A 16943-nucleotide genomic window follows, 5' to 3' on the forward strand; every position below is an offset into this window, starting at 1 on the left:
TCAAACAAGCCTCAGCTTATCCTCTCCACCCAAATCAGGACTTGACAAACTGATTTTGTCTAAATACATCCTTATTTTTCCAAAAGAAAGATTTTTTTGTTTGAGACTGAATTCGTACCCCTATCTCTTCTCCAACTACTTCCTCACTCTGTTCAACCGTTTTTTTTTTTTTTTAAGGCATATCTTAACGATATAAGCTAATATTCTCCTGTTAGCCACAGCTACCCTACCCTTTTCTATTTTTCTCTGGAACTGAAGTTGAAGAACATTTAAACAGAAGGTATCTGATTACGATGACTCCCTCCAAAATGAAAGGGACCAAAACCGTTACTCTCTTGTCAAGTTAAATTTTGTTTAAAACTCTGGTTTCAGATTGAACCAATGTCTTCAGTGTGATTTAGTGCTTTAAGAAAATGGTATTGTCTACAGCCATGCCACCCTGAACAAGCCCAATCCCATCTGATCTTGGAAGCTAAGCAGTGTCAGGCCTGGTTAGTATTTGGATGGGCGACCACCTAGGAAGACCATATGCCGTAGATATAAAAAATAAAAAATAAAGGATTGTAAACTGACAAGGTCCTTGCAATCTGTGAGGTCAACAAAGGGTTACCTTGCCTAAAAAATATTAAAAGTAAAAATTAAAAAAATATATAATAATAATAAAAAGAAAATGGTATTACCTCAAGATATTTAGGCAACTAAGTCAGCAGATCCAAAGAGTACTATCTTTCAGAATAGTCCCTCTGAAGGAGGCTATATGCTGGTGCCCATGACCTTGCCATAGCACAGAGCACATCACTAATCAGACTTTTGGAAATTCCTTTAGAGCCATTGTGTACCTTAAGCTAGCGAAGAAATCTCATTGCTTTATATTTGTATTTCACATTTGACTAAGAAGTAAAAAGCAGTTAGATTTCTGGATTTACTTTTCAGTCTGGTTTCCAAATAAATTGGCTATTTAAAAAATCTACCTTAAAGAAGGTCACCGCTGAGGAGCTAGCCCTTCTTAGCAGCAGTATTACCACAACCATGTCCATTAGCGAGCACCTCTGGAAACCTATAGCAAGTAGGCACTGTGCCGCACAGGTTGTAGTGATCCGTAAGATATGGTCCTTACTCTTAAAGAGTAGTCCAAGTGGAAGCAAAACATAGGTATAATGAAAAGTGCAGATAGAGAATAAGATATGTGAGAGGTGAGATGAGTCTGGACTGGAGCAATATGAGAAGTTGTGATCAGACCAGAGGGACCAATATTGCTGGAAGTGTGTGCACGTCCTCCGCAGGCTGAGGGTTCACACAAAGGGCAAAGACCCGTCTGGCTAAAAGGAATGAGGGTAGGACACAAGTTCCGCTACTGACTCAACATTGCTTTTGAAACATTGTTTAACCTCTTGAATTCTCTGTTTCCTCGTGGTAGCTAGTTCTGGTTCAAAATGGCATCCTTCTCCTCCCAAACCCACTGATATGACATAAAGCAGAACATATTTGATAACTATAATGGATCACCTTTGAATACTCCCTTCTCTTTAATGACAAAATTACTTTCGATAGTAGTCATTATTTCCTTGGTTCGTTTCATAGTTTAAAACAGAGAATTTATGTATAGACAAGACATTTCCACTTAAAGATATTATTCTAATTTTTAAAAAGATTTCCTGCACGAACTACAATTTGTACTTACCATGAAAAAATACTACAACTCATAGATAGTTTGCTCTGTGTATCACTGTTTTACATTTAAACACAAATAAGACGCAGAATGGTCACACAGAATGAGAGCATCGAAGTCACTCAAGTTCTGTTTCTTGATCATTACAATTCTGCACTGCCCATGCTGATTTCAACTCTACCGTCCAATCGCGAGAGTATTGGGACCACGAGGGTTATAGACACAAAGGGCGCCAAATGCAAGTTTGGACGATTTTAAAACTTCACAAACTTATTCTTGAAACGAACATGTGTAGCTGAGTCTATTGAGAGGTTTTCAAATTCCCTACAGAATCCAGTGTTTGTTAGAGGATAAGCAGTGAAAGTGTGCTTATTTAAAACATACACATCTATGATTAAAACTCTATGCAAATCAAAGCAATTGTTCAGAACTTAGAGTTTTTAAAAGATGTTTTTTTGGGGGGAGGGATGGGGGAACAGGGAGAACATTTTATCCCTGACCTTGGTGATAATACCAGACTTTCTTTCAGTTGGTTTATTATTGTTTATAAATTCTCTACTAGCAATGTACCCCCTATTGCTTACACCCTGGAGTTTTCCAACTGCTCCATCTTCAGTGTGCCGCTGTGATAAAATACAAATAGGAAAAATTCATAAAAAGCACTAAGAATCTTTCAAAACAATCCTGGACAATAGGATCATACCGCCCAATAAACTTGAGCGTAAGAGGCCACAGCTCAGAGTATGTATGGGAGGAAGGCTGCCATACGACTAATTTTCATTGCAGAGTATTTTAGAATGAACGAGTATGGAGAGAATGGGAGAAGAAGCAGACGTTGAGGTGGTGAACAGAGCTACCTGTGGAATTCTGCTGGGTCAGCCTGATACAACCCCTTCTCCGATCACCCTGCCCCATGCGGCAGCAGCGCCTTCCCCCTGGATGAGGAGCCGAGACATGCTCCTAAAGGGATTACGCGATCTGCCTGGGAGGAGTTTGTGTCCCCACATGAGAGTTGGTACCCCAAAGATGGCTCTCTTCATTTCAGCCCAGCAGAAGTAGGAAACCTGACAATCAACATCCCCAGAATTCGAATTGCCGTCTCCCTCTGGAAGGGGACCTGAAGCAACAGAGGAAATCACAGGTCTGGCTTTATTAATCAACACAGTCTTTCCTTTTTAAATATGAATTTCAGTCAAGGCTTCTGGGAAACGTGCAGAGAACCAGATGTTCCAAAGAGAAGGAATGGATGGAGACAAAAACTGAGAAACAAACAGAAGGTAATCTAGAAAAGAGAAACAAATGTCGAAAGAATTTTAACGGCCTCGGAGAGGTTTCAAAAGAGAGGGCATCCATAAAACAAGAATAGGTTACTTTTTTTCTTTACTGTGTAATCAAAGAACAAGAAAGAGTTTGTGGAAGTAAAAACGTACTATTTAATACAAGGGTTAAAAGAAGGAGTTCAAGAAAACTTTCAGAACATAAGTTTTTAAAAAAGACAAAGATATATAAGGGAAAATTATACATTTAACATGTAAATGTTTCACTTTTATAAAAATACCTATTATTAAATCAGATAGCTTATAATATTAATATTGATGAATGACATATTAGAATTTAAGAAATAAAGTATTACAATCTAATTCTCCAGATGTCTATATCTTACTAAAGAATCAAAAACGTTAATGCTAAAAAAAATAAAATAAATAAATAAAAGGTAGAAATCACCTAGGCCAGTAATTTCCAAGCAGTATTCCACTGAGGACTAAGATTTGACAAAATTTTCTCAGCAGGTTTAAGGGGCAACTGAGCACCCAAAGTCCCGTGTCCTTACATCTAACTTAACCAAGATGGTTTTTCTTTTATCTATTTTTTATCCTGGGGTCCTATGTACAATTTCATTTGTAAAGAAGTTATTTACATGCAGTGTTAATACTTACATATCCCAATGAGACTATATCTTTAAAATATTTGTTCATTTGTGCAGAAATACTCAACGCTGAATGATGCGGGCAGAAACACAGGACTGCTAGTGGCGAGGTTCAGCCTCCCTCTGCCATTTCAGGCATCTTGGATGAGGCCCAAGCTTGCAGTTTAATAGAACAACGGCTCTGTAGTAAACCAGATTCTCTCCCTTTAGAAGGGTTTATTCTACATCTGTTGTTTCTTAAGCTTGCTCCTTGGGAATTTCACCCAATACCCCAAATGGCTTACTCTAAGATCACATATGGTACTCTTCCTGCGAAGAGTTCTGATAAATTCCATTTTCTCCATCTTATCTTGTTTCCATTGCTGTTTTAACACCTCATATAAATGGATATCTCAGGCAGCTACTCAGCTGGCCGGGCCCTTTATTTGGCTCAGTGTATTTAGTATAAATGTTTGATAACCACTAATTGAAATCAAACCTCTTATTTGCAACTGAGGAAATTGAGAGCTAGAAGACAAGATCATTTAACCAAGGTTATAGTCTTTTCTATTATATTTGGAATGCTATCACACTCTCTAATTGCTTCACTTGGAGATTTTTTTTCTTCTTCTCAAATGGATGCCAGCCACCCTGGTTAAGGATCATTGCTAAGATTCTTTTTCTAACTCCTTCAGCACAATGTTAAGAATCAAACAAATGTCCAATCGTACTTGTTAGCAAATCTTTTTTAAAATAGTTTTTAAAAAGAAAGTAGACTTCGACTTTCAAGTAGTATATACTAGGCTGCAGCAAAAATGTTGAGCCTTTTGGCGGGGGGGAGTTCAAAAACATTTTAAAATAACATTTTTAAAGATATCACATAACTACAGGAGCAAAAATGGCTAAATCATCTAAATTTCCAGAGAAGAAAATGTCCTTTCTAGGACTAGCTGACAAATGCTGTCTACTTTCTACACTAGTGGCATCTGTCAATCATGGTGCTAGAAGAGGCAGTGGTAATTTGCTATGGAAAGACAAACAAATGAAGTTTTGATAGTCGCACAGACTATGCTGAAGAATGGATATCTAGTCAAGCCTCAAATCTACCACCATTTTTCCCAGTGGGACTTCTGTCGAGGTTCAGAGAAGCACAAAGCCTGGTAATAGAAATAAATAAATAAATAAATAAATAAATAAAAGGTTGCCCCTGCTGACAAGGATTGAGGGAGTGGCTGGAAACGGGCCTGTGGGAAAGTCTGTGGTGAGGAATATATTTTATATATGAGATCACACAGATGTGTCTGTGTAGGTAAAACCTACGGTTCTCCTCTTTCTAGAGAAAAACCCAGTTCTTTCCTCCTCTTACGAGCCCCTTGCCTGTGTGACTCCTTTACTACGCGCAAAGAAGCCTTCGCTTCTTACACTTAAGGCAGAGTAACGAATAGAGCGAGTGAGGGAGATTCCTCTGAGCACATAGTATTCAAGTCAGGTCACAAAGGATAAGAATGGACAAGCAGCACTAACATTTAAAGAAAGAAAAGACCAAGGGTGGGAGACGACTGGGAAAAATTAGTTGCATCGTAGGAATAGAACAGAAGCCAGTGGAGGCCGAGCAGGAAGCAGCATTAAGATGGGTCAGAGTGACCAGTGTGGGGGCAGATTTTGCAGGTCCTCGAAAGCCATAATAGAGTGAATATCTTTTCTATTTATCAAGGGAAATGACTGAAGGTTTACAAGCAGAGAAGGGATGTGATATAATTTGTTTTAAATAAAGTACTCTGCCCACAATTTCAGATTCGCGTGGAGGCAAGAGAACAGGTAAGAGGCTGCCCCAGGAGAGAGCTGATAAGGGCGTGGGCTTGGCGACCGCGACAGCCATAGAGAACGGTGGAGACCTGGGCTTCAGAGATGTCATCAGCAGGGCTTGCTCATGGACAGATGCGTGGAATGGAAGAAAGTGTCTTCTCCTCAGCCATCAAGTGCTCAATGCCCTGGACTTCCAATACACCATTTTTTTTCTAGTTTTCCTTCTGTATTTCAAATTTCTTCTTCTCTTTCTCTCCATCTTCTATAATATCCCAAATACTATATTTTACTCCTCTCTTCTATCCATTCCTTTTTTTATTTTTTAGCACGCTTAATCGTTTTTACTCTTCCTTCTACAAACATCTTCCCCTGAGTTTTTTCAATTCCCAAATTTGTATCCCTAGCTCAGACCACTTTCCAGATAACAGATTTAATTCCCTATCAGGTTTCACTTCTTGAATGGCCCCACAAGTGCCTCAGAATCAAAATGTGCTATGTTGAACTAAGTCTACTCCTAAACCTTCTCCTGTTGTTTGCGTAGCATGACTTCTCATCTCACCATGAGGGGGTATCCTAAAAATGTTTTTTTCTCAGCCCCCAATATCTAACCAGTGACAACGACCTATCAATTTTACACTTAACTATCTTGGCATATCTTTTCCCAGCATCCATCCCCATTGTTACTTCTTTAATCTAGACACTTAACATTCTTTATATAGATTGTTTCTGATATTCTAACTGATTTCTTTTTTTCAGTTCTATCTCTTCAAATCCAGACTCCACCCTGCCTCTTCAATGCTCTACATATTACTCAATCTATTCTTATTTTGTTCTCTGCTTAAAACTTCCATTAGTTCCATTGCCTCTGGGATAGAACGCAAGTTGCTCATATGGCATAGCAGACCACCTGAGATCTGTCGCCTCATCTCCCGCTTACCTCTCTGTGCACACGGTATGCTACAGTTACACTGAATTATTTAAGTTCTCCACACCTCCCATATTGTTCTATGCCTGAAAAGCCAGCTCAAGAATTTCCTCCTCTGAGGAGTCTTCTCTAATTCTCACGGACTTGATCAATTTCTTCATTTCAAAATTTTGCTTTGGACATTTCTCCTACATGCCACTAGTATTTACACTATACAACAATGGACGGTTCGCTCACTCTCTTTATTCATTTTCATTCCTCTTCCTCGGCTCTTACTCTTCCTGCATCCCCTCTTAGGCAACCGCGTGTTTGAATGCACTCTGACAAATGTAAGTCTCATTGTTTTATATTGATGTTTTTGTAATTTGTGCAAATGGCATTGTGTCCTGTACCTCAATGTTTCTTTTTAAAATTAACTCTAGTTCTTTACAATAGCTCCACGTTTCTTTGTTGCAGCTAGTATCTTAGTTCTAACAGATTACTTCTTGTATCTCAAGGCGAACACACCCACCACATTTTGTCCATATATTCTCCAAGTGATGCGCAACTAGGATGCCTTTAGCCCCTCACTACCATAACTAAGGCGACAGTGAACATGCTTGTCGATGTCTCTCTCTTTGGTAGATTGACTGTGATGTGGTCTGCTCAGAGTACATACACACCAAAGGGATTGATAAAAAAAAAAAAGAAAAAGAAAAGAAAGAAAAGTCTCATTTTTCAAATCAGAACGGCCATCTTTCCCTCTGAGCTGATTAATAAATCATTATCTGCCGTCGAGCCCACCTTTTTTAGTTTACTTAGCATATTGAGTCTCCCGAGCTGATTAACTGGTTAACTCATTTTTGCACCTGCACAGCAATGACCCCTACAAGACATCTGTTCTCTGTTTGACATCTCTTTAATTTTATTAGTGGCTTATGGACAAAATCACTTGACTGAAACTTTTTCAAGTTTAAGTTATTTGGATTCACAAGAGCATTTTTCTCCCTGTTATAAATCAATGAACCCAGTAAGATTAACTGCCTACACGTGAGCTTCAAAAGAGCCTCTACGGCCAGACAGAGTTGAAAGAAACACATAATTCCATAACACACTAAATACAAGCTGATCAAAGTTATTGGAGCTGGTTACTTAATGCTGTACTTCCTCATTGTCATACAATCTGATTTCAAGTAGTTTGAATCTAAAACATATATTACTTGATCTCAAAAAGTCCTTTTCAGAACTTTGCGGGGAGGGGAGGGGAGGAAATCATCATTTCTATAGCCTGACTGGTCAAAAATGTGTGTTTAGGTATCTAAACTGAATGCTGGGCTGAACCTAATTTGTGAAATTCCATATGTTTTAGGAATTAAAAGAAAAAGAAATGAAACCTAGCCGATGAGCCATTTTAAACAAGAGCAATTGCTATACAGAATAATCATGGAATACTGGAAAACAAAGGGAATCATAAATCGTCAGCTATTATGTAGTGAAGAGGGAGATTGTTCAAGCCCTTGGAACTCTGAGGAGATTCCAACGGGCAGTCTCGTGAGAGTCGAGGAGACCCAGAGGGTGGGGGCTCTCCACAGCATCCCTCCTCTCCTTCATTACACATGCTGTGCTTTTATGTAAGAGGTGATTTGAAAGAGAGTTCCACTCCTTAAAAATAAATTGTAAGTCACTGATCTAGCCTAGTCTCGCACACAAATCAATTCTTTCTACAATATCCTTGACAGGCAGTAATCCAATATCTGCTTGAACGCTGCCGTCATTGCGAGTTCATTATCCTGAAGCAGCTCATTTCCATATTGGATATCTCAAGTTCTTGGGAAGTTCTGCCCTTCTTGAGCGCCAAGTTTCACCTCCCTATAAATCCGAAGCCCTAGTTATGTCCTCTGGGATAATACAGAATTTCTCTCTGTTAACTCCCTCCTCCATGACCCTTCAGAACTCATTTTTTTCATGTTCCAATTTTACTTACATTTTAAGACTGATTTTAATCTCAAAATTACATCCCCGTACATCTATTTCTTTTTTTTATTGTTGTTGTTGATTTCGCTTAAATGTCAATGCATGATGTGTTCAACAAAGACTGTAAACAAATATTTACCACGTTCATTCCACATAACACATAGGAAGAGCTTTATAACAGAAATTTATTAACCCCTTCCTCAGACATTTCTTTATTGTAAAAACAGGTATCAAAACAATCTTGAATATATTATTGATATCACTAGGAGTCAGCATCTACGTCGCTTCAAAAATGAACATGGTTTGTGACAATATTCATTTTATTTTAGCCAACTTTAAACTGTCGCTGTTTCACTAAACAAGATGAAAAGAGCACAGGATTGTTGTTTTCCCTTCTTGAGATCGTTACTTTACAGAAACACATGCTGGCATAGCCATCTGACACTTATTGCCATATTTTCATCTTGTAAACCTGAATTCTATTTCAAGTTCTCCAGGTTTGTGCTTTCATGACTGTGCCTTAACAAGAGGGAAAAACAATTACACTGCATTTTTCCTCCTGTTAACTGAAAACATAATGGGTGTACATGTATTAAATATAATCTTGCAAATGTCCAGGGCATATTTACCAGCTAGAATTCTTCTACTTTGTGTGTATACACACACACACACACACACACACACATGCACACACACACACATATATGTATATATATATTTGCACTAATGGTACTTATTTATTTATTTTGATTTTTTTTTTATGGTGGCATTGGTTAACATCACCAACACACCACTGGTTAATACATGGATATTTTTAATCATGACATTAACATGAGTAGAGGGCAGTTAATTTCAGACAAATTTGAGAAGATTCACTGAAATTAATCATATGTATGTTTGTCCTGAAGGCTGCGGAAGGCTCATATAAATTTTTTTTGGGAGGACATTGTTAGACATCTTACCTCTTAAAGTTCAAAATTTTAATACTATACAGATTTGGCCATTTCGCTCACACTGGTATGCTGCGTGCATCTACCATTCCACAGGAATTCCTTGTTTCGTTAATACTAATTTTTGTTCAAATCTAACTGATAGGAGGAGCTTAACGAGTATTTAGGTCCACATTTTACTTTCTGGCCATGGACTCTGTTTTCATAATTTGTCTGTGCAGACCACCATCCCACCATCTTTTTGAGTGACGTGAACTATTAATACATCGTTTTCATGTGGGCTAGCTAGGCTCAGTTCCTTAAAACACTGTAGCTCTTAAAATCACAATGGAATAGATTATTCTATTGACATAAATTGTTCCCTTACCTTTATCATCACATAGCCTTAGAGCTGGTCATTTTCCTTCTGTCTCCTCTACTATACAAATATGCATCTCGAAGGCATGGATTACATCTTTCTTATTTCGATATCCCCGGGGCACAAACCCAGCAGATTATACTAGGCACTCACTCTATATTGGTTGGTAGTAAATTCAAAGAAACTATATCTTTTTCCAAACTGGAACTAAAAGATGATAGCCAATAAAAACAGACCCTAAAATCTTAGTCTTGAGTTAGCCTATTAGCTACAACCAAGAAGCCTCGCCTTACCAAAATCCACATTCTGGCCTCTTCAAAACTCTACCTTTCCCTCAAGACACATAGAAAAGCCAGGAAAGCCACCTGAGGGTTATCATGAGAAAAGTATTTTGAAAGTGTGTTCCTCATCAGTACAAACCAAACCAAGGAAGTAAAAGTCCGTGAAAATTCAGCAATTTCAATTACAGTTCCATTGGAAAGATCAAGACCTCTGATAGTGCCCTCTCGAAGGAACGAAATATTTGGGCACCTGTGGGGATGGAGTGCCAGCACCGTGTAGTGCTGTAACCAGTAGACTCGGTTTAGGAATCAGAATCATGTGCCAGGGCAGGTGGGAAAATAAAAAGTAGGTGTTCAACTCCTAGTAAACCTTGCTGGAAGGAGAAATGTACAACTATTCAGTAATTGTGGGTGGTGAAATTACGAGAAAATTAGAAATAAAATCGGACTATTTAAAATCTCGAGCAGTAGGGAAACTTGGAGAAAAACATGTGAGCTTTGTAAAAAGCCAACAGTGAAAGAAACAAGTTATGCCCCAGGAAAAGCCACTCTACTCTCTACATTTTGAAAACTTTGACAGACTAGAGCATTAGAAAAGGAAATCCAAACTCAGTCCATGTTAACTCTCCAGCTCTGGATCCACGTTATAAATCTTTACCTATATACACCACACACACACACACACACAGCTGTTTAATCTGAAAAGAAGTCTGCTAGAACTGAATGGAAAACAACTTCCATGGCTTAGGGAGGCAACTCCCAAACTGTGTTTGGGAACCAAGAGTGTGGTAGCAGAGATAGAGCATGACTGTCAACAAGAAGTTCCTTTACAGCCACGGCTACATCAGTATTTATGCTACCTGCCCAGCAATCACAATCAAGTTCATGTGTTCAGCTATGGCCTCTCCTCTGAGATTTAGTCTCACGTGTCCAAATGCTTATTCTATGTCTACATAGCAATGGTATAAGGGCACCTCAATATCAATATGCACAAAATGAACCTGTAATATTCCTTACACCTGGTGCTCTTCCAGGGCTCCTTATCTCAGGAAATGGCACCCTCGCCTATCCAAGCATACACGCCAAAAACCCAAGAGTCGTTTTTAAAGCACCCCACCATCATATAAGTATCTATCTTATTCCAGGGTTTGTCAGTTCTTGCCAAGTTCTTCATTCTATCCACTTATCTTCATCTTTTCTCTGACATTGCCTTATTCTTTCTTGGCTACCATCTTGTTTCATCCTGGCTACCGTTCTATCCTTCTAACAGGTGTTCTACATTCACTCTTACACGACAAACTGTTTTTTCACACCGAGCTTTTCAAATCCTCTTAGGAGTTTCCATTTTTCTTAGTCTAAAGATCAGAACTCTTATCCTGGCCACAAAGCCCTTAACGGTCTGGTCCCTGGCTCCCATCCTAACATCAGCAGGTAACACTCTACATCTTGTTCTAACATCACAGTGGACAATTTCCTTCAACTCTGGAATACCTTACTTCCTCCTGTATCAACTGACAACTGGATGCTACACAGACTGAGCCTGTCTTTGGTGGACTGAGCAGCAGTGTGATCTGTAGGTATTAATTCTATACTCCACCCATTTAGGCCATGGGGTATACTAGCTAGGTGGTTAATAACTTTCTTCTATATACTCTTCTGAAAAGTCCAGCTGAGTCGGTGTAGTCAAGCCACAGCGTGAAACAGAATCCCAGCTGACCCGTGCTCACGCTTAAGCTTGGGAAAGTCATCGTGGCCTTTGAAGGGAAGGAAGGAGAACTGGAAGGCAGCTCTTCCTGTGCCAGCTTTACACCTGCCTCAGGGGCTGCGACAATTGCGCCTGAGCCTCATGTGTACACACTTGCAAAAAAGTGAGTGAGAGCCCTGGTCACATGGGTCAGAAGTCAGCCTTGACGGGCCGCAAGCTCACGACTTCTCACTTGGTGCCCCACATGAGAAACTATATCCTTCGTGAGGTTTTCTCCCTACTACATGACAGAAAATGACTTAAACAACTTTGGGTGCCAACATTCTACTGTAAAGGAGTTTGGGCTGGTACAGTCTCAACAAACTTCTTAATTAAGTTGAATATAAATAGGTTCACCTGATAACTACATCATCTTGTACATGAGGAAAATTTCAAGACTCGAGTGTCTCGGCTGGGCTGAGATAAGAACCCAGAAAATGCATGAAAAGATCCAAATGACGAGTGTCTGCAAATATATCCCAAAAATATTTTTTATACTCTTTTGGTATGTCTAGTTCTGATCGAATCAAAAAAACCAGATGTTAAGAGAAAGAAAGAAAGAAAAAAAACACCACAAAACAATTTGTCTGACGATTTTACAAAAACAAAAATGAAATTAGATCATTCATTTCTCAAAATTCCAGCATGTCTACTGTGATCTTAAGTGGGCCGGCTTATCTAAAATTACACAATGATCATGGTCAATGCCAAATCCCCTTTCTACAGAAGATATGGAGAGCTTTGTTTCATGTTTGTAATAATATTAACTAATATAGTGAAGCACTTTATTGCTGGGTATTTCAAAATCTCGAGAGGTGGTGCGGGCCTATTTTATTACTATATTGATACTGAAATTGAGGAAGCTGAGGCTTGGAGAAGTTATGGGGGATAGTACATTATTTTGGTACCTGAGACTTAAAAGCCAAATCCAGTCTTTTTTTTTTTTTTTCATTACTCTATACCACTTTTCTTTTTTCTTTTTCTTTTTTTATAGTACATTTAAAAATCACAATTTATGGAACTTTTTTAAAAACAGAGGTTATCAATTTTCTGCAATTTTTACTTTCTAGAATTTAGTGTTGATTTAGTCTACATAAAATTCATAGTAAAAAAATGACAACCCCCGCTAGTGAAACGTGAATTACGAAACCTAAATCAGCTTTGTTTCTACTTCTGTGTGTTTGGGAGATAAGTTAATGGTCTCTGGCCAGTAAGGTTCCATTTTGGTACACTCAAAAAGGTCATGTCACTCTTTTTTTTGAATTTTTGCATTTTTATTTTTAAAAGTATTTTTATTTATCAAGCAACTGATCAAAAATATTTACTCTCAGCCATATGCTGAAATCTGAGGCAAACATGGATGAATAAGCTACAGTGTACTCACAGGTTGTTTAGAATTTCTTGGGGAGCTGACCATACCAGAAGCCAGCTAGCTACAGGCAGCCGGTCCCAAGTGCCAATCTTTCAGGCCATTCATGCTGAGTACAGGGAAGGGAGATAAGGGAGTCAGCAAAGGCTGCATGAGAGAAGGTGAACTGAGGGTATTTGTAGAAGCTAGAATCTCGGCATTGTGCTGATGGAAGACAGAAGTACATAGCAAAAATAGCAGAACACAAACCAGACTTGGGTAGGACTTAGGTCATCAGATCTGTTTTAATGTCATTGTAACTATGGTCGCTGGTTTCCTTCCCTACCTAGAAGATAGCTAAGGTCCATAGAGAATGTCCTTGGAAACAATTCTTTTTAATTGGCTGATTACGAAACGTTTTATTTGGCAACACCTCTGCTTCTCAAATGTATAGATATCGATCTTATCATTCGTTCTTCTCATCAGCCTAAAAAGGGGGGCAAGGTAGGTTTAGGGCCCACTCTTTTCAGATGAAGAAGCTGACCTCCTGGGAGTATGTGTCTGCATGTCGTTCACTGTGTGTGTGTGAATGTGCATGTGTGCGTGTGTGTGCACGCATGTGTGTGCGTGTGCATTCGTGTGCATGCGTACTTTGTTTTGATTTACTTCGTTATAAAGCCCTCCTACCCCTCGTATACATATTTCCACAGGGTGGTAATAGAAAACAGGGACTTGGACAAACCTCATAGAAATTGACCTTAGGATCTTGAGATTCATTACAAAAGCCTAGCAGTTTCTCCCAAGTTCACAAGCAAAATGAACAATCTTTGTTCTTAACCACATGACTACCTTATCAAAAATCTTAATTCTAGAGCAGTTCCAACACAGCTGGATTGCCTCAAGCTTGCAAAGAATTCCTAACAGTGCTTGTCATTGCTAGATTTGGGTCATCCCTTTTGGGTAAGGTAAGTACGATTTGCTATCTGAAGTGGAGAGGTCCCCTCAGAGTCACTCAGTCTGCAGGCTACTTACATCCCAATTTACCTCAAATCCAAGTCCCTGCGATATGTTTTATTCTGTTCTTTTCTCCAGCAAACACCCTCTTGGGTCACTCCCGGGGAAAGAAAGTGTGAACGGCACTTCTAGTTTGGCCTATCGAGAATACAGCATCAAATAAACAACCCCTGGTCAAAGGCTTGCTTGAGGGGAAGGGCAACATTTCCCGCCTGGATTCTCTTTGTTTCCATCAAACCTATGAATCTGACTCTCTTCCATCACTAGAGGTTTTGCTTTCCAGCAGATGGTCCCAGGAACCCCAGACAATCGCCTTTACTTGGCCCCAATGAAACTGCTCCCCTCCCACTAGGAAACTGACGATAAACCTAACCTTCTCCCTGTCTCAGCATTTGGGGGAATTTGATACACAAGTTTTGCTTCTTTTATTCTGATCGTCTTTTTTGCCCTCTTGGTCTCTGCCACTTACCAGATGAGAGGGAAACCCTTAGTGTTGCAGATTTGGCTTACTTACACAGAACACCACACATCCTCTCTACAAGAACTTGCTGTGGGCGTTGGCAATTTCAAAAATTGGGACACCCTCATTTGAAGCCAGTGGGTTGGACCTGGACTAGCACACTTCACCCTCTCTTCTGAGAACTGCCCTTTATGTCAAGGAAGTCACTTCCACAAACTAGAATACTTACTCTCCTGATCCCAGGGTTCCTTAACCAGCTCCTGAAGTGCAAGTGCAAATCACCTCCCATTGCACTTTCCTCCCACATGCAGACAGAATCAAACACACCATTTAAACGTAATGTGTATAACGAGTTTGTATGCTCAAGGGATTATAAAACTGTGGCTTTATAATGAGTAAAGCAATTTCCCTGAGTGTGTGTGTGAGTGCGTGTGTGTGTGTGTACTAGTGCACTCACTTTTAAGATGAGGCTATTAACTGGCTCTGTCCTCCAAATTGATAAAGTCCAAATATCTTCATCAGAACTAATAGGTCCTATGTGATCCAGTTTCGGCTTACCTCCAGAATCAAATTCCTGCTCTCCTTCTCATCTTGAACAGCCAATAATTTCCTAAAACATTCAAATACCTGAATCATTATACATGCTATTTATCTGTCCAGAAGGCTCCTCACCCCACCCCACCCCAATCTTTCTTGCCTCACACATTTTAATCACTCTTTAACTCTCAGTGGAGAAGTCATGGGTCTCTGGTTTCTGGCCTCTCCTCTTGCACAGAGCCCCAGGCATGTATTTATCAAACTATTCTATGATAGTGTATTAAAGTGTGTTTGCTTACCTGTCTTTCCCCAGGAAAGCAAGTATGACTTTCTATCTTACACAATGCCTGTCTATCATACAGCAGATATTCAAGAAATATCTACTGAACAAAGGGATAATTGAATCAGTTAAGTAATCAATATGTTTTATGCAGAGAACCCACGTAAAGAGCACTATTGTTACTACACACGCTGACCCCAAAGCCACAGACTCGCCTTTTCCAAGTCCGCCATGTTTCTTCCTTTACTTTGCTCCATTCTTCTCTTTCCCAGACTGATTCCACAGTGTGTTCTTCCTCTTTAATCTTTCTTCAAGTTCAGCCACTTTTTTCCTTTTCAGATCACTAATAATCTCTCCTTCCTGCATTTTTCTACTACCATCATTCTAGGTAGGTTCTTAATAGGTTCTTAAGTGGACATCCACAATTAATTGATTCAGTCATTTCTTATTTCAATAAGTATTTACTAAATATCTTCTGTGTACCCTAAGTCACTGGGCAAGAATTTTCTTGTTACCAGTTTGGGTCCTTGTACCCACCCAACATGCACTACCAGACCAAGCTACCCAAACACCAATTTTATGATATCCAACCTCTTCTCAAGACATATGGAGGCCATTTTTGGAAAATACAATCTGCCACAGTCTTAAAGCTTAAAAGTGGCAGAACCAGGCTGTTGCGTATTTGTTAGTTTTTTTTTTTCTCTTAAGATAAAGTATAATATCTTTTAGATGAAATCATAGCTCAAGTTTCCCACAAAATAGGAAAATAATTATAAGCCAAAATAAATGTTTTGATTAATTATTTAAAAGAAACCAGAAAGAGTGAAAGTTAAATAGTATGGGATGTTTTTTAAGGTGATGAAAAAAAATGTTCTAAAATTGAAAGTGGTGATGGTTGTACTGATATATGAATATATTTTTAAAATTAAACTGTACAGTTAAATGGGTAAGTTGTATGATGTATGAACTGTATCTCAATTAAACTATCCAAATGGAGGAGTGGAAATTAAGACATTCCAAATAAGCCAAATCACGAGTGTTCATTACTAGAAGACATGTTCTGCAAGGGAATCTTTCCAATGGCCTTTTATGCAGAAATAGGCCAGCTGATTCTAAAATTCATATGAAATTACAAGAGACTCTGAATAGCCAAAACAATCTTGAAAAAGAAGAACAAAGTTGGCAGACTCACATTTCCCAATTTCGAGACTTACTGACAAGCTATAGTAATAAAAAATAGAGTACTGGCATAAAGATAGACATAGATCAATGGAACAGAACTGAGGGTCCAGCATTAAATTTATATATCTGTAGTCAATGGATTTTTGACAAGGGTGACTAAAATCATTCAATGGGTAAAGCATAGCCTTTTCAACGAATGTCACTAGGACAATTGGATATTCGCCCATAAAAGAATGAATTTGGACCACTATCTCACACCATATATAAAAATTCATTCAAAGTGAATGAAAGACCTAAATATAAGAGGTAGAATTACTAATCATTCAGAAGGAAATATAGTTATAAATCGTTATGATCTTTAATGAGACATAGTTTCATAAATACGACACCTAAATCATAAGGAACAAAAGAAAAAATAAGTTGAACTTGATCAAAACTTATAATGCTTGTGCATAGGACAATATTAAGAAGGTGAAAAGAAGGAGAGACAATATCTGCAGGTCATATATCTGGTAAGGTTCTAACATCCA

The 16943-nt window shown here is 38.8% G+C and overlaps 1 pseudogene; it reads left to right on the forward strand.

The window, feature by feature from the left end:
- Positions 1–421: 421 nt before the first annotated feature.
- Positions 422–540, forward strand: LOC118606275 (annotated as a pseudogene).
- Positions 541–16943: the final 16403 nt, after the last annotated feature.

The sequence above is a fragment of the Rousettus aegyptiacus genome, unplaced genomic scaffold, assembly GCF_014176215.1.
Source record: "Rousettus aegyptiacus isolate mRouAeg1 unplaced genomic scaffold, mRouAeg1.p scaffold_m13_p_7, whole genome shotgun sequence".
Taxonomy (NCBI): Eukaryota; Metazoa; Chordata; class Mammalia; order Chiroptera; family Pteropodidae; genus Rousettus; species Rousettus aegyptiacus.